Source organism: Arachis hypogaea, chromosome 7 (assembly GCF_003086295.3).
Source record: "Arachis hypogaea cultivar Tifrunner chromosome 7, arahy.Tifrunner.gnm2.J5K5, whole genome shotgun sequence".
Classification (NCBI taxonomy): Eukaryota; Viridiplantae; Streptophyta; class Magnoliopsida; order Fabales; family Fabaceae; genus Arachis; species Arachis hypogaea.
Window position 1 is genome coordinate 67,907,688 of NC_092042.1, and position 19,672 is coordinate 67,927,359.

Below are 19,672 nucleotides of genomic sequence, written 5' to 3' on the forward strand. Positions count from 1 at the left end.
AATTAAATAATCAAATGTTTCATAATCATCAAGTAATCAAACGTTTTAATAACAATATAATCAAAATTTTTATGAATATAAAAAAATAACTACCACTTTATCTTTTATATTTTTTATCTGTACTTTGATTATAAATATAAATTTAATTTAATTATATTATTTATGAAATGTCAATATAAATATAAATCAAATTTAATTATACTATTTATAAAATATTTAATTATAAATATAAATATGTGGTTATTTGATATCTCATTATAATATTTTTTATATGAGTGATTGTTTGATAGGTTATTTTTATTTTGTATTTACATAACAGTTTTAGAATTCTAATTCTTATAAATTTGCTCTTAAAATTTTAAAATTTCGAATTATAAAAAAAATTACGAGAGAGATGTGGGCATTAACATATTTCACAAAAAAAGTTATAACAAATAAAAATTTATTTGAAGAGATTAAACACATGATTAAAGGTAAAGGAAGAGAGCAAATGAAAAAAGCTGTAAAAATGTTATAATCAACTCTTATTAAAGTTTCAAACATTTTTTTAAAATTAAATTTCTTTCTCCTATTCTCTTTAAGTAGTATTTTCGAATTCTTTATAATCTTCTTAGAATTATTCAAATTTAAAATGCTTGCTGCTCTTATTTGCTAATTATATAACTTTATTATTCATCCAATTACCATTTACATCTAGTTTTTTTCTTCTTTTTTTTTTTTTTATTGTTCTGTTCTTTTTGTACCATTTTGACATTGCTCTCTATTCTTTTTAATTTTGTGGCTTCATAAGTTTCTTCTGTTTTGAGTCAGCTTCAAAAATTTTCTTACATATTCTTATCTCATCTTCTTTTAGTCTAATCCCATAACCACTAAAGTCTCCTATTTTTGGGGTTGGTAGTTATATTAGGATACATGTTTTTTAGTTTTTCTTTGTCCTAATTTTATAATTGAGCTTCTTTTTAGCTTGAGATCCATAAGAGGTGTTTTAGGTAAGGCTGGGCATGGTTTGGATTTTTATAAATCCAAACTGGATCCATTTCAGAACTAGTTTTATGGTTCATGAAACCAAACCAGAACTGGATTGAAGAGAGAAACCAGTTCTAAACCGATTTGGAAAAACAAAAACCGGTTTTAAACCGATTTTAGAATTTAAATTCGATTTTATTTATAAACCGGTTTTAAATCCAGTTTTACATATAAAATCGATTTTAAATTTAAAAAGGGAAACATTAGAATGAAAATCTGAAACCAACTTCTCCACTTAGAGCCAAATCCCTTTTCCCCCTAAAGAATACTAATTACCCCATCCAAAAGTATCATGAGTTTTCTCAAAAGATTAATGTCATTTCTTCATCCTTGCATATCATACCACTTTATTTACAACCAAATTAGCATCCAAAATCCATCTTCCTGCAATGGAAGCATTCTGGTCGGAAAGAGTTCCCCTAAACTTGGCTTATTTTCACTTGATTAAAAAAATTCTCAATACATGGCAATAGGCACCAGCTTCATAAAATTAAAAGAGGAAATCAAAGAAATACAAAAAAGAAAGATCTTTAAAGAAGGATTTAAGGAGCAATACCGTCAACAGTATCTGTGCAAAGAATTCATTCTATAAAGGTTTTCCAAAAAATAGAAAAGGAGGAAATAGACACAGAATACAATGAAATTCAACCACCAATGAACAATAGAGACCACAGTGGAATTTGTCGGGAAAATCAAAGAAAAGGTGAAATGTGATGTCAAATGTGTGGTAAAATACAAAACAGCTTTAAAAAATGTTCGTGTCACTTGTATTCTCCCCATGCCATCATTCAAGATCAACTCAACATAGTATCCCCATAATTGCCCTTGGCAAGACACTAGTTGGAATTATTACATATTCTAGGCAATGACTAAACTTTCTAGTAAGAACAGATTTGAGTTTATATCTGCGTTATTATAAGTTGTGATTCACAACAGAACTACCTAGTGTTTCAACATCCCCAATGAAGTGAAATCTAACAGCATCAATATGCATGGCAAAATCATGATAAATCAGATTCTTTGCAAAATGTACGCCACTATTATAGTCATACAAAGAATAAAGATAATACAAATCCTAAATTTTCATTAAATTCATATACTTGTTTGTATATGCACACTTTGCATTCTAGAAAAGAGTTAAAAGAAGAAGAATAAGGGAGTAGGCAAGGTGGATCACACCTTCACGCTTATTATAGGCTTCTTCAGATATTGTATATTTTTCCACCAATGAAGTATCTTCCAGCCAGCCACCAGATGTAACAGATGATGGATCAAGATCTACAACATGTAAACAAAACCTGCCAAAGAAGAACACAAAAATTCATCATTTGAAGTGTTCTTACTATCCCTCTTATGCAGCATTATTCAAATTCATCATTCATCCCTGCAAATTAATCATGATAATGAGCCCACAACCATATGAAACCTTACCCCTATCCTTACTTATAAACAACTTTAACATCATTATATGGCAATATTCTAAAATTTCCATGTCCTCTAAGACCAAGAGTCCTCATGTAATTGCAATGGTGCCTTAACTCTACCTCTTTCAACAAATAAATTGGCACAACTAGCATGAAAGAATTGATTAATCATCATAATATAAACCCAACTTCCTTTCTCTTATGGCAGACCAAAGCACATGCATATTTTAGTGACCAAACATTATATGACGCTCTCAGGCAAAAAATATATCCGGCAAAATTGGGTCTATCACTGCTTATTACAATATTACTATTCTATACATAATGCATGCTCCCTAGTCCAAATTTGATAAAGTAATCTACTCACCATTAAGAAATCATCTTGAAATTTCCCAAATTCAATAGCAGGCAATCTTCTCAGGAGACTTGACACTTGTCTTAACAATGAATTTTCACAAGGAACATCACCTGCATTTTAAACAAAGGTTGAAACAATAGTTACTAATGGAAGTTTCAACAAATGTGGACCATGTATGATAATATTGTTTAAGCCAGAAACATAAATACTTTCCATGGAAACACTGTGCACCTATTAACTTATGTGGCTTAGCAAACTAGTTGAGTGTTAAATTCGCTTAAAATATGTGATAAATAAAAACTTCAAAATTAGATTTTTCTAAGCAGAGATTAAGCTACATAAATGGCAGAATGCAGATAGACCAATAGAAAATCCTACTAGTAAATAAATAACCCTCCCCCCGTTTTTTTTTAAAAAAAGAAAATGATTACTTTATGAATTGATGACTTTGATCCTAAATCTTATCAGTTCATCAAGGATTCAACTACTACTTAGTTTAATTAGATATTTTTCAACAAAAAGTGAACCACAGTGAAGAAGAAACTTAAAGCAGGATCCATTTAAATGGAGAGTTCAAATGTTTAATACTGAAAGATTTTAAAATCTGCACATTCAATCCATTGAAGTGAAGAAGTCAGTATACTCATGAAGGAACAAAACAAAATAAATCAACAAAATAGAAAAAACCCAGATAAAACTCAGAACTCAGAACAAGGGCAAGGAGGAGGCTTACCTCAATTGATGAGCATGAGCTCCGGTGAGCCATCAACGAAATAAGAAGAGAACCGAAAAAGAGAGAAGACAGAGTCGCGAATGGGAGGTCGAGGACTCGAGGCAGAGAGACAGAGTCTCGAATCAAAGTGAAGACTGAAGACTCGAAGAGGTAGAGGCCGACGAACCACCGGCGAGCTCCGACGAGAGGCAGAGAAGAAGAAATGTTGACGGTGGATTTGTCGGAGAGTGGATTTGGTTTCGTTGAAGGGGATTTGTCGAAGAGGAGAAGACTCAAAAATCAAAATTAGGGTTTTTTTAGATCTGGATTTTAATTTCGATCTGGATTTGGATCCGGTTTAAAACCATTTAAATGGATTGGATCAAAAACCAAACTATAAAATAAATATAATTTGGTTTGGACTTTTTTTGGTTTAAAACTGATTTTTTTTAAATGGTTTGGTTTGGATTTTTTTAAAATGGTTTGGATCCGGTTTTTTTGCCCACCCCTAGTTTTAGGATTATGCTTACCTATGTTAAAAGTTCATACTCCATTTTCACAAATTTTTTGCTTTTCTCTTTCTTAATTCTTTGATAATCTTTCCAATCTCATTTATAACCCTTAAATCATGCTGCTCTGGTCCATTCTCCATCCTTTTGTTAATTATTTGTATTGTGATTTCTTCTAACTTTTTTTCTTCTCTGATTTTCATATCCATAACTGCTTCATGCTTTTCTGAGACATCTTTAATTTTTTTATTTAGAATTATGTTTGATATGCACTATATTTTTTTATTTTCTATTTCTTTTCAAGTTTTCTGCTCTTCTATTATATTCTCTACACTTCTCATTCTTCCTCTTAGTTTGTACAACTGTACGAACCTGACATCTAGATTAAATAGAAGAATGAAATAGTAGTAGAAGGGTAAGGAAGATGCAGTGATATCGGTGAGATATCGTCTAATTTTTCAGTATTTGCTTGTATTATGCAGTAAAAACATTGAGTGACAAAATTATCAGATATTTGAAAGAATTGATTCTCTCTTAGTGCCTAATCCTATCTTTTCTCTTTTTATTTAATGCTCTTTCACTATTTTCCACAGTCCTTTATACTTTTCACCTCTCTCTCATAACATAATGCTTCTCTCTCACTCACTTTTCAACTAGGTAAGTTAGTTAAAAAATTCACCTTAGCCCATATTTACTTAATTACAATTAGATCCCTAATTTCTAATAAATTTAGTACCTAACAATACTCTTTCCTAAAGAATCACCTTGTCCTCAAGATAATGAAAAAGAAACTAAACAACATTCTTAAAATATAATAGGCTGCCTCCAAGTCCTCGCAAAAAAATATACTTGCAGCAGAATTATGTCCATCATCCGAGTCCCATTTTTTGAAGAACGAACACCCGTTATGAGAATTTATCATAAGCATGGAGCTCCTCAATGTCAGGAACCCAATGCTTGTAACTATCTTTATAGCAAGTGAGAAAGTTATCAATATTAAGCCATATTCCTTAGTAAATGATATAGCTTTCCACTTCTATCATATCCTCCCGGATCCCGAGTTATTAATCCCAAATTAGTAATTGGCTAGTCTTGATCCTAAAAAAATTGCAACCTATAACTATTTGCTCACTGTGCGTAAAATCTTGATCAACTACATATTCTTAATAATCTCTAAACCACTCATTAAAGAAATTGGTGTTACCCTCAATCCCGACCTCTATAATACCAGAATCAAAAGGTGTATTTCTAATGATAGAATTGTCACAAACATCTTTTTTACCCACTCTAACAATGTAGATTGAAATTTGCAGTGACTGTAACCCTCTTTGATGAAAATTTTCAGAGGTATTCATAATTATTTTTCTAAAATAAGCTTTAAAGCTTGACTAGCAGCTAATTAAGTATTTATTTGGTTCATTTCAAACTACTTCCATAAGGTATTCCTTATTTTTAACCTCACTATTTACTCTCTCATGAACCTTCTTAGTTAACCATAAATTAGAGATGGTGGCATTTCAAATGCCCTTAGGCATGAAATAGGAAGGTGTCCCTTTAAATTTCAGTCCATCTCTATGCTGCACTATTACTGCCATATATTCCTTAGTTTTTAATATTTCTATTGCATACAACAACCTAACAACAATTTATATACTAACCACAATTTCAATACCATCCACATAATCACACTTATAACATACTCAATCATTTTAACACCTAAAATATTCAATTCTCCATTTTCTCTACTCATTCAACAAAATTTCAAAGTTTATAATACTACCATACCGTTTATTCTACATTTAATTATTCAATTCATTCACAGCTTTCATTCAAAATTCTACTAATATATACAATTCAAACCTCCCTTAAACATACTAAACAACTAATGAATTTTTACTTATCATAACTAAAATCAAATGTCAAATGTAAGACCCGGTTAATTAACGAATAATTAACCTATAAATGAGAATTTATTCTAGAAAGCCAAAAATGTCATTTTTATGGCTTAATATGATAGAGGAGAATGAGACGAGAATTTTGGTACCAATTTTGTGGAATTTAGACCAAGATTGGACCGAATGGGCCAACCGGACCCAAAGTGGGCCCTTGGCCCAACTAAACTAAACCAAACCCTAGTTTTCAGCACTCTCTCTCCTCATTAGACACACACACACACGCTGAAATGGTGGAGGGGAAGGGAAGAAGACACTCTCAAGTTCTCTCCCTTGGTTAATCTTCAAACCACCATAACTTTTGATCTAGAGCTCCGATTGCCACACCGTTTGTGGGCACTCGTTCACCGCAGAGAGCTATACAAAACCCATACAATCAATCTTGAGGTAAGTCACGTTTTTCTCTTCAAATTTACAGCCTTGTTTTTGAGTTTTATGAGCAAAAATATTGAGATTTTGGACTCTTTGATGTTATAGGACCCAACTCTCTGGAAGGAGAAGATTAATCTTGCCTCCTTGGACCTTGGGTATGGTAAGATTCTCAACCCTAGTGTAATTTGTTGTTATATGATGTTTGGGTATTGAGATGTTGTGTGTGGGTATGATGATTGTGGCTTAGGTTATGTATATGTGAATATCGGGGCTTGATTGAGACCTTGGAAAGTTGAAAACAGATTTTTGGTGGTAAAAATCTGTTCTTGGAGATGTTGAAACCTAGAGGGCTTGTGGACAAGTGGTTTGAAAGTGCTCCGGTTGAGCTTGGGAAATCGGCTAAGGTATGGTCTCGGTTTCTCGTATCTAATATGTAATGTGGTAGGAAATACTTAGGTTAGAGGCCCTAAGATAGGCATTGAATTGTTGATGTTGTTGAATGGTTGAGATATATGATGTGGCCATATATGTGATGATGATTATTGATGCCTTGATGGTATGATATATTTGAATTGTGATATATGCATGTTGTGATATATGTTTGATGAGTAATTGAGGTTGAATTGTGGGTGACACCATGTTGATGGTGAGTATGATATTGAATATGTGTAATGATGGTTAATTAAAAATGGTATTATTGAAAATTGGGATAAGAAAGTATGTATGGCATGTTTATGTGTTGTCTCTTAGCCATTTGATTGAGAAGTGTTAAACTAGTGGGGTGATGCTTTGTGAATTGTGGTGAAGCGTTGATATGTGAGTTGAGGAGGCTTGATGTTGATTTTAGTACATTTTGATTGATTTCAAAAAGGGTTGAAAATTGGCATGTTTTGGTTGATTTTGAAAAGAGTTAAAAATGGCTTGTTTTAAAAATGGCACATTGTGGTTTTGTATGAAAACATGGTTTTTGGGCATAATTTGATGGGACATAACTTGGGACTACGAATTCCCATTTTGTACCAAACTTATTTAGAAATGAAATTGGATTCGGGATGTCCATGCCGTTCGAAGAACGGGCGAAAAACGATTTAAAATGAGAAAGTTTTGTCCATCGGAAGATTAGGGGTTGAATCTATGAATTCTGCAGCTTTTAACTTAGAAAATTTTTAGTAGAATGACCCCCCACGCGTAGGCGCACTTGGCGCGTGCACGTCGTTCTTCGAGAAGGCACCATCCACGCGTGTGCGTGGTGTGCGCGGGTGCGTCGATGCGCTTCACCAAATGCCAAGCCTTTTTCCCAAGAGTTGTGCCAGTTTTGTGCCTGGGGCACAAATGTAACCGCGCGTACGCGTGGCTGATGCGTGCGCGTCGTTTGGCTATTTTTCAATCTGTGCGTCCGCGTGTATGACACTTGCGCATCGATGAGTTTTGTGGCCATCCACGCGTGCGTGTGGCCTTGTTTTCACCCCAAAGTTGATTTTTGAGTTTTAAAAGCCAAATTTCACACTTCTAAGCCTCCGATCTCACCACTTGTGTCTTAAATCATTATGATATGCCTAGCAATGAGAAAAGGAGCTAGTGGATGTGGTAACTTGCAAGTGAGGTAAGGGAAAAATGAATGATCAATGAGGATCAAAGATGATTATGTGAGAGGCGGAGGATGGCAGTGGAAGTGCTTGTTATGCCATGGGCCGAAAGGACATAATTGTTAATGAAATGGCTGGTTATGGATTTAACCGTGAGATGGATGGCTGGTTATGGATTTAATCATGAGTCGGATGGCTGGATTATTGCCGTATTACGGCGGAGCCATGATTATGGCTAAGAATAAATGCATATATGCTGTTGAATGAATTGTGAATGTGACACCTCCACTATCGGAGATGAGAGTTTCCCTGGGAGAAAGCAGTGGCTAGCCACCACGTGCTCCAGGTTGAGACTCGAAGCTCTTTTGACCCTATGTCGTCAGGGTGGCCGGGCACTATGAAAGCCCCGGATGAGCTCACCCCCATAAATATTCACCAGTGAGGGTGATGGATATGGATCATGTTTATGATCAAATTTATATTGAGTATAACTCGAGTTGGGGAGACACGACAGAGGGACAGTCCAATGGTTAGCTACCAGGACTTGTCGGGTTAGCTCTATAACCGACAGATGATATCATCAGCGATTAGGGACAGGCATTCATCATATGCATACTATGTGAATTGTTTGAGATTGCCTATTTGACTGCATATTACTTGTTATTTGTCTAAATGCCTTATTTGTTCCTATTTGTATATCTCTTGTCTGATATAACTGTGTTTGCTACATTATACTCTTGCTGGTGGTTAGGAGGTCTGAAGGAATTGGAAAGGGAAGTGTTAGTTAGACTGAAGAAATCTTTAGTCAGATGCCCTTTATGGTTTAGCTTGTTTATAAGCTTTGATTTTATCTGGAGGGAGTTCTAGGATTGCCTTCGGCTTTCCTCTATTGTTATATATTATATATGTGGAATCTGTTATCATGCTGGGAACCTTTGGTTCTCACCCATGCGGATTTTGTGGTTTTCAGATGCAGGACGTGAGGTTTCTCGCTGAAGCATGCTGGAGATTTCTGGATTAGCGAAGATCCTTTGTTCTTGGGATTCTATTTTGATTTTATGATTTTTCTTAGATACTTTATCTCCATTGAATAATACAAACTGTGATGACTCCTCTTATAGGAGATTTTGGAGAATAGGTTCTTTGTCTTTGGGTCCCTTTAGGTTTCCTTGGGGTTTCCTTATTTTATTTTCTTGTATATATATGTTGTTGTGCTCGGACCGGTTATCTTCGCATCCGAATTTGAGTTTTGATATTCCCGTTTTGACACTCTTTTGTATATATATAATCCCGCGTTGGTTCATCCTTGTTTGTTACGTTATCGATATGAGTGTTGCGCTTTTCGAGTTACGATTTTTGTTTACCCCTTTTTCTTAAGGAGGCTCCTAGTTATAATCATTTTTCACAATACTATTCGTACTAAATTTTTATTTTAGAGGTCGTAATACCTTGCTATCTCTGAATTATGACTTAAGCATAAGACTCCGTATGGTAGGGTGTTACATTATGGTATCAGAGTAGTTCGTTCCTGTAGAGCCTGAGGGACGGACTGACTATGCTTCTGTGCATTTTCTGTATGTGTGTTATGTGCCATTAGTATATCTACTTGATATAATTGGCATAAACGTTCATGAGCATGCATTTGGAACTTGAAGCACTAAACTTCCGATATTGAGACTGATCAACTTAATATCAATTATTTGGTGTGTATAGGAACCAGATGGCACCTTATGGACGCGGTAGAGGCCACGGTAGAGTCCGTGGTAGAGGTCGTACTAATGCTCGTGCGCCGGAGGTTAACCCTAATGACCCGGTGAACCTTATGATTGTGTTGGAGAACATGGCTGCTGCGATGCAAGCCACTACTGAAGCTCTTGGGCAACAGATGAACAATCGTGGCAATGATGGAAATAGATCTCAAAGACCAATAGATGTCAGAAGTTTCTCTGTGATGGTAAACAAGTGTAGGGTTGCTGAGGAGTGTGTGAAGAAGGCAGCCGCTGAGAGAGGAAGTCACAAGGGACCATTCTCACAGAACCGAGGGAAGAGCTTTGCACCTAGAGGTCTGCCTTTCAAGTGGGGAAGTTCTTTCAGGAGGCCCAACAACAACAACTCCCAAGGGAAAAGGTTTGGGAAGCAACCATAGAATGAGCAAGTTTGTGCTAGGTGTGAAAGTCACCATCCGGGAGCCCCGTGTATGGCCGGATGAGGTTTGTGCTATTACTGTGGTAAGGTGGGACATAAGGTCCTAAACTGTCCGGTGAAGCAGAAACAAGGTGCTGGAAAAGCACAACAGACTGGTCAGATGTTCACCACCTCAGCTATAGGTGCCGTGGGATCCGAGACATTCATCCGAGGTAACTGTGAAATGGCTGGTCAAACTTTAAATGCTTTATTTGATTCGGGAGCATCGCATTCATTCATTGCATTTGAGAAAGCCCATGAGTTAGGATTGAAGATCGTAACCTTAGGTTATGACCTAAAAGTGTATAATGCTACCCATGAAGCCATGGTAACTAGGCTAGGATGCCCGAAAGTTTCGTTTAGGTTCAAGCAGCGTGATTTTGTCCATAATTTGATCTGCCTGCCGATGATCGGTCTTGATCTTACCTTGGGATTGGACTGGTTATCTGAGAACCATGTCCTGCTTGATTGTTCTACAAAATCGGTGTACTTTATGCCGGAAGATACAGAAGGGCCAGTCGTGGTGAATAATTATTACTTGAATTCGATGATGGTGAACTGTTCTGGAATCGAATGTCAGGGTATCCTGTTGTTAACTGTGGGTGTTTCGGGTGATGCTTAGAGGTTGGAACAGATTCCGGTGGTGTATGAGTTTTCGGAAGTGTTTCCCGATGACTTTGATGAATTTCCACCTAACCGAGAGGTTGAGTTTGCTATTGAATTGGTGCCTGGGGAGGGACCAATCTCAAGTGCTCCTTATAGAATATCACCATTAGAGATGGCTGAGCTAAAGTCTCAGTTAGAGGATTTGTTAGGTAAGAATTTTATACGACCAAGTGTCTCTCCGTGGGGTGCGCCAGTGCTACTGGTAAAGAAGAAAGATGGGAGTATACGGCTCTGTGTGGATTACAGGCAGCTGAACAAGGTCACAATAAAGAATAAGTACCCATTGCCGAGAATTGATGATCTCATGGATCAGTTAGAAGGAGCTGGGGTTTTCTCCAAGATCGATTTACGATCCGGTTATCACCAGATAAGGGTGAGGGGTGAGGATATCCCTAAGACCGCTTTCAGGACTTGTTATGGTAATTACGAGTACACTGTAATGTCCTTTGGGTTGACAAACGCTCCTGCAGTATTCATGGATTATATGAACAGAGTGTTCCATCCGTTTCTGGATAAATTTATTGTTGTCTTCATTGACGACATACTGATTTACTCCAATACTGAAGAAGAGCATGCAGAACACTTGAGGACCGTGTTGCAGATTCTAAAGGAGAAAAAACTCTATGCAAAACTATCTAAGCGTGAGTTTTGGAAGAATGGGGTGAAGTTTTTGGGTCACGTGGTGAGTAAGAAGGGAATAGCCGTAGATCCAACTAAGGTGGAGGCTGTGATGGATTGGAAACAACCAACCACAGTAACTGAGATAAGGAGTTTTCTGGGCTTAGCTGGCTATTACCGAAGGTTCATCAAAGGCTTTTTGCAATTAGCTTTGCCGTTGACAAAGTTAACCTGCAAAGACACTCCGTTTGTTTGGACTCTTGAGTGCGAGGAGAGCTTTCAGGCATTGAAGAAAAAGTTGACCACCGCACCTGTGTTAGTGTTACCTGAGCCGAACGAGCCTTTTGAGGTATACTGTGATGCCTCATTAAAGGGTCTAGGATGCGTGCTGATGCAGCATCACAATGTGGTGGCGTATGCCTCACGCTAGTTGAGACCTCATGAAGTTAGTTATCCTACGCACGATTTGGAACTCGCTGTGGTTGTGTTTGCCTTGAAGGTGTGGAGGCATTATCTCTATGGGGTTAAGTTCTAAGTCTTCTCTGATCACAAGAGCTTGAAATATCTCTTTGATCAGAAAGAGCTTAATATGAGGTAGAGGAGGTGGATGGAATTATTGAAGGACTACGACTTTGAGTTGAATTACCATTCGGGAAAGGCGAATGTAGTGGCGGATGCGTTAAGTCGGAAGTCGTTGTATGCGGCTTGGATGTTGCTTCAAGAAGAGAAGTTGCTCAAAGAATTCGAGAGTCTGAAAATTGGTGCTCGAGAAGTATCTGGAACATTGTGTTTGAGCCGATTAGAAATCTCGAGTGACTTTAAGTCCGAACTCCTAAAGGCTCATGAAAATGATGAAGCGTTATGGAAGGTGTTACCGGCTATTGAGCAAGGAAAACAGTGGAGAATCTCGGAAGAAAAAGATGGGTTATGGAGATTCAAGGGTAGGATCATTGTGCTGGATGTTGTCACTTTGAGGCAAGATATTTTAAAGGAGGCACACAAAAGCGGATTCTCCATTCACCCGGGAAGTACTAAGATGTACCATGATTTAAAGGCGATGTTTGGTGGCCGGGTATGAAGCATGATGTGGCGGAACATGTTTCTAAGTGCTTAACTTGTCAAAAGGTAAAGATTGAACATCAAAGACCTTCCAGTATGTTGCAACCTTTAGAGGTTCCGCAATAGAAGTGGGAAAGTATTGCAATGGACTTTGTGTCAGGATTGCCAAGGACTAGGGCTGGTTTTGATGCTATCTGGGTGATTGTGGACCGACTGACGAAGTCAACTCACTTTTTACCTATTCGGATGACTTACACCCTTGAGGAGCTAGCACGGTTATACATAAAGAAGATTGTGAGACTTCATGGTGTACCTGCTACTATAATCTCTGATAGAGATTCTCGTTTTACTTTGAGGTTCTGGGGTGCAATTCAGAAAGCTTTTGGAACCTGATTAAGCTTGAGTACAGCTTACCATCCTCAAACAGATGGTCAATCCGAGGGGACAATCCAAACACTAGAGGATATGTTGAGAGCTTGTGTTTTGGACCAACCGGCGAGTTGGGATCGGTATATGCCGTTAGTGGAGTTTGCATACAATAATAGTTACCATGCAAGCATCGGAATGGCTCCGTATGAGGCCTTGGATGGGAGGAAATGTCAATATCCGCTATGTTGGTATGAAGCTGGAGAGAAAGGTTTGTTGGGACCGAAAATGAAAGTTGAGACCACTGAACAAGTCAAGAAAATCCGAGATAGGATGCTTACGACGCAGAGTCGCCAGAAGAGTTACGCCGATCAGAGGCAGAAACCCTTGGAATTTGGGAAAGGAGATCATGTTTTCCTTAAGGTTACTCCAACTACAGGAGTAGGTAGGGCGATTAAAGCGAAGAAATTGAATCCTCGTTACATTGGTCCATTTCAGATCCTGTAGAAGATTGGACCGGTGGTGTATCGGATGGCTCTGCCACCGCATCTTTCGAACCTGCATGACGTGTTTCACGTGTCACAGCTTCGGAAGTACACTCCTGATAGCCATGTGTTGGAACTTGAATCGGTTCAGTTAAGAGAAGATTTGACGCTTCCGGTGGCTCCAGTCAGAATTGATGATACTAGTATCAGACGATTACGTGAAAAAGAGGTTTCATTAGTCAAAGTGGCTTGGAGTCGAGACGGTGTTGAGGAACACACTTGGGAACTTGAGTCGGAGATGCAAACGGACTATCCGCACTTATTCTCAGGTAATTGAATTTGAATTTTGTGGGCAAAATTTCCAATTAGGTGAGAAAAATGTAAGACCCGGTTAATTAACGGCTAATTAACCTATAAATGAGAATTTATTCTAGAAAGCCAAAAATGTGATTTTTATGGCTTAATATGATAGAGGAGATTGAGACGAGAATTTTGGTACCAATTTTGTGAAATTTGGACCAAGATTAGACCGAACGGGCCAAACCGGGCCAACCGGACCCAAAGTGGTCCCTTGGCCCAACTAAACTAAACTAAAACCCTAGTTTTCAGCACTCTCTCTCCTTATTAGACACACACACACACGCTGAAATGGTGGAGGGGAAGGGAAGAACACACTCTCAAGTTCTCTCCCTTGGTTAATCTTCAAACCATCATAACTTTTGATCTAGAGCTCCGATTGCCACACCGTTTGTGGCCACGCGTTCACCGCAAATAGCTCTACAAAACCCATACAATCAATGTTGAGGTAAGCCACGTTTTGCTCTTCAAAATTCCAGCCTTGTTTTCGAATTTCATGAGCAAAAATATTGAGATTTTGGGCTCTTTGATGTTATAGGACCCAACTCTCTTGAAGGAGAAGATTAATCTTGCCTCCTTGGACCTTGGGTATGGTAAAATTCTCAACCCTAGTGTAATTTGTTGTTATATGATGTTTGGGTATTGAGATGTTGTGTATGGGAATGATGATTGTGGCTTAGGTTATGTATATGTGAATATTGGGGCTTGATTGAGACCTTAGAAAGTTGAAAAGAGATTTTTGGTGGTAAAGATCTGTTCTTGGAGGTGTTGAGACCTAGAGGGCTTGTGGACAAGTGGTTTGGAAGTGCTCCGGTTGAGCTTGGAAAATTTGCTAAGGTATGGTCTCGGTTTCTCGTATCTAATATGTAATGTGGTAGGAAATACTTAGGCTAGAGGCCCTAAGATAGGCATTGAATTGTTGATGTTGTTGAATGGTTGAGATATATGATGTGGCCATATATGTGATGATGATTATTAATGCCTTGATGGTATGATGTATGAGAATTATGCATGTTGTGATATATGCTTGATGAGTAATTGAGGTTGAATTGTGGGTGACACCATGTTGATGGTGAGTATGATATTGAGTATGTGTAATGATGGTTAATTGAAAATGGTATTATTGGAAATTTGGGATAAGAAAGTATGTATGGCATGTTTATGTGTTATCTCTTAGCCATTTTATTGAGAAGTGTTAAACTAGTGGGGTGATGCTTTATTGAAAATGGCTGGTTATGGATTTAACCGTGAGCCGGATGGTTGGATTATTGCCGTGTTACGGCGTAGCCATGATTATGGCTAAGAATAAATGCATATATGCTGTTGAATGAATTGTGAATGTGACACTTCCACTATCGGAGATGAGAGTTTCCCTGGGAGAAAGCAGTGGCTAGCCACCACGTGCTCCAGGTTGAGACTCGAAGCTCTTTTGACCCTATGTCGTCAGGGTGGCCGGGCACTGTGAAAGCCCTGGATGAGCTCACCCCCATAAATATTCACCGGTGAGGGTGATAGATGTGTGACAAACCTCATTTGTAGGGTTTATCTTGTATTGATTTTAGGGGATTTTATCACCTTTCACCCACATTTATTCAATAAAATAGCATGGTTTTGTATATTCTCCTTTAATTGTGCTTAAGAGTGAAAACATGCTTTTTAGGACTCAAAATAGATAAATTTAATTCACCTTGACTCTATTAGATGCCTTGATATGTTTGTTTAGTGATTTAAAGTTTAGGAGGCAAAGATTGGATCAAGGGAATGAAGAAAAAGCATGTAAAGTTGGAGAACTCATGAAGAAATGATGGAACCGAAAAGCTGTCAAGCCTGACCTCTTCGCACTTAATTGACCATAACTTGAGCTACAGAGGTCCAAATGATGCCGTTCTAGTTGGGTTAGAAAGCTAACATCCGGGGCTTCGAAACGATATAAGATTTGCCATAGTTGCATCGTGCATAGGGGCGCGCACGCGCACGTTACATGGACGCGCTGATGGTGGCACATGACCCACTTAATGCAACATGTGGCCAGCGATTTTAGAAGCCTTGTGGGCCCAATCCAACTCATTTCGGATGCTATTTAAGCCAAGGATTGAAGGGAAATCAATATACTTTCATACTTTTGATCATTAGTCATAGTTTAGTAGTTAGAAGTAGTTTCTAGAGAGAGAAGCTCTCACTTTTCTCTAGGATTAGGATTAGGATTAGGTTTAGTTCTTAGATCTAGATTTTAATTCATCTTCTTCTACTTCTATCTTCTCAATTCCTTGTTGTTACATTCATTCTTCTTCCATCTTTTATTGTAATTTCCTTTATGTTGATCTTATACTTTGTTGTAGATCTACTATTGTTCCTTCCATTTCCTTTCAATTCAATAAGAGGTAATTCATAATAATTGTTCTTCTTTGCTTTCCTATTGTTGATCTCTTGCCTTTGTAGTTAGATCTCTCTTTAATTCTTGCAATTTATGTTGTTTACTTTTATTGCCTTTTATGTGTTTGTTGAAATGCCTCTTCTAGATATAGTATAGACTTTGTTCCTCTTGGCCTAAGTAGAGTAATTAGTGACACTTGAGTTATCTAATTCCTTTGTTGATTGGTAATTGGAGAGATTGCTAATTGGTTTGGAGTGCACTAAAGCTAGTCTTTCCTTGGGAGTTGGCTAGGACTTGTGGCTCAAGTCAATTCATTCACTTGACTTTCCTTTATTTAGTAAGGGTTAACTAAGTGGTAGCAATGAACAATTCTCATCACAATTGAGAAGGATAACTAGGATAGGACTTCTAATTTTTATACCTTGCCAAGAGCCTTTTATAGTTGTTAGTTTATTTTCATTGCCATTTACTTTTCATGCCTCTTATCCAAAACCCCAAAACACATTTCTAACCAATAACAAGGCACTTTATTGTAATTCCTAGGGAGAACGACCCGAGGTTTGAATACTTCGGTTTATAAAATTAGGGGTTTGTTACTTGTGACAAACAATCTTTTGTATGAAAGGATTTTTGATTGGATTGGAAACTATACTTGCAACGAGAATTCATTTGTGAAATTCTATACCGTCAAAAATCCATTCATCAATATGGATCATGATTATGATCAAATTTATATTGAGTATAACTCGAGTTGGGGAGACACAACAGAGGGACAGTCCAATGGTTAGCTACCAGGACTTGTCGGGTTAGCTCTATAATCGACAGATGATATCATCAGCCATTAGGGACAGGCATTCATCATATGCATACTATGTGAATTGTTTGAGATTGCCTATTTGACTGCATATTACTTGCTATTTGTCTAAATGCCTTATTTGTTCTTATTTATATATCTCTTGTCTGATATAACTGTGTTTGCTACATTATACTCTTGCTGGTGGTTAGGAGGTCTGAAGGAATTGGAAAGGGAAGTGTTAGTTAGACTGAAGAAATCTTTAGTCAGATGCCCTTTATGGTTTAGCTTGTTTATAAGCTTTGATTTTATCTGGAGGGAGTTCTAGGATTGCCTTCGGCTTTCCTCTATTGTTATATATTATATATGTGGAATCTGTTACCATGCTGGGAACCTCTGGTTCTCACCCATGCGGATTTTGTGGTTTTCAGATGCAGGACGTGAGGTTTCTCGCTGAAGCATGCTGGAGATTTCTGGATTAGCAAAGATCCTTTATTCTTGGGATTCTGTTTTGATTTTATGATTTCTCTTAGATACTTTATCTCCATTGAATAATACAAACTATGATGACTCATCTTATCGGAGATTTTGGAGAATAGGTTCTTTGTCTTTGAGTCCCTTTGGGTTTCCTTGGGGTTTTCTTATTTTATTTACTTGTATATATATGTTGTTGTGCTCGGACCGGTTATCTTCGCATCCGGATTTGAGTTTTGATATTTCTGTTTTGACACTCTTTTGTATATATATAATCCCGCGTTGGTTCATCCTTGTTCGTTACGTTATCGATAGGAGTGTTGCGCTTTTCGAGTTACGATTTTTGTTTACCCCTTTTTCTTAAGGAGGCTCCTAGTTATAATCATTTTTCACAATACTATTCATACTAAATTTTTATTTTAGAGGTCGTAATACCTTGCCATCTATGAATTATGACTTAAGCATAAGACTCCGTATGGTAGGGTGTTATATCAAACCTAGCCAAATTTAAGCCTAAAATCATGTTCACTTGTTTCTCTCTATTTCTACCTACCTCTGCACTCAACAATTCACCCTATAATCTACACGTAAACCAAAATCAAATGTGGTTGCTCTTATTCTTTCTTCGTGTACGTGATAGACCTTGCTTGCGAGGCGCCATTTAGGTCTCCTATCCACACCAAACAATCGATATCAAGGTGATCAGTCTCAATATCTCTAGCTCAGCGCTTCAATTATCCCAAAATGAGCTCACAAACAAGCATGCTATACATATCAAACAGATATCCTAAATAGCATGAAAGAAAAATGACCCAGAGTATTCAATGAAGCATAATCGGTCCATTCCTCAGGCTCACAAGGACGAACCACTCTTATACCACTTAATGTAATACCCCCGTCACCCTAAGCCTTACCTCTAACCATAAAGCAAAGGATAACAAAGTATCACGACAGTTCTAAAGCTCATATATATATATATATATATATATATATATATATATATATATATATATATATATATATATATATATATATATATAGAAAGAAGTAGTAATACTAGAAGCCCGATGAAGAAATAGAGTTCAAAATTGCATAAAGTAGAATTATAAAGCGCAAAGCGTTCACACAAACTAACTAAATGTGTAAAGGGGGAGCAAGATACAACAATATACAATAATAGTCAAGATAGATATAAATATGATATACAAAAAGGAACTAGTCCAAACCTGCGGAGTGTAGGCTGGTGATGAGCGGATAATTTATACGCTTTTTGGCATTGTTTTTAGGTAGTTTTTAGTATGATCTAGTTACTTTTAGGGATGTTTTCATTAGTTTTTATGCTAAATTCACATTTCTGGACTTTACTATGAGTTTGTGTGTTTTTCTGTGATTTCAGGTAATTTCTGGCTGAAATTGAGGGACCTGAGCAAAACTCTGATAAAAGGCTGACAAAGGACTGCTGATGCTGTTGGATTCTGACCTCCTTGAACTCGAAATGGATTTTCTGAAGCTACAGAACTCCAAATGGCGCGATCTCAACGGCGTTGGAAATTAGACATCCAAAGCTTTCCAGCAATATATAATAGTCCATACTTTATTTGAGATTTGACGACGTAAACTGGCGCTCAACGCCAGTTCCATGCTGCATTCTGGAGTCAAACGCCAGAAACACGTCACGAACCAGAGTTGAACGCCAAAAACGCGTTACAACTTGGTGTTCAACTCCAAGATAAGCCTCAGCTCGTGTAAGGATCAAGCTCAGCCCAAGCACACACCAAGTGAGCCCCGAAAGTGGATTTCTGCATCAATTACTTACTTCTGTAAACCCTAGCAGCTAGTCTAGTATAAATGGGACTTTTTACTATTGTATTAGATATCTTTGGTCTCAATTTTATTTTATTATTCATCTTAGGAGACTATTGATCACGTTTGGGGGCTGGCCATTTGGCCATGCCTGGACCTTCATCACTTATGTATTTTCAACGGTGGAGTTTCTACACACCATAGATTAAGGGTGTGGAGCTCTGCTGTGCCTCAAGTTTCAATGCAATTACTACTATTTTCTATTCAATTCCGCTTGTTCTTATTCTAAGATATTCGTTGCACTTCAACATGATGAATGTGATGATCCATGACACTCATCATCATTCTCACCTATGAATGCGTGACTGACAACCACTTCCGTTCTACCTTAGACCAGGCACATATATATCTCTTGGATTCCTTAATCAGAATCTTCGTGGTATAAGCTAGAATTGATGGCAGCATTCATGGGAATCCGGAAAGTCTAACTTTGTCTGTGGTATTCCGAGTAGGATTTCGGGATTGAATGACTGTGACGAGTTTCAAACTCGCGA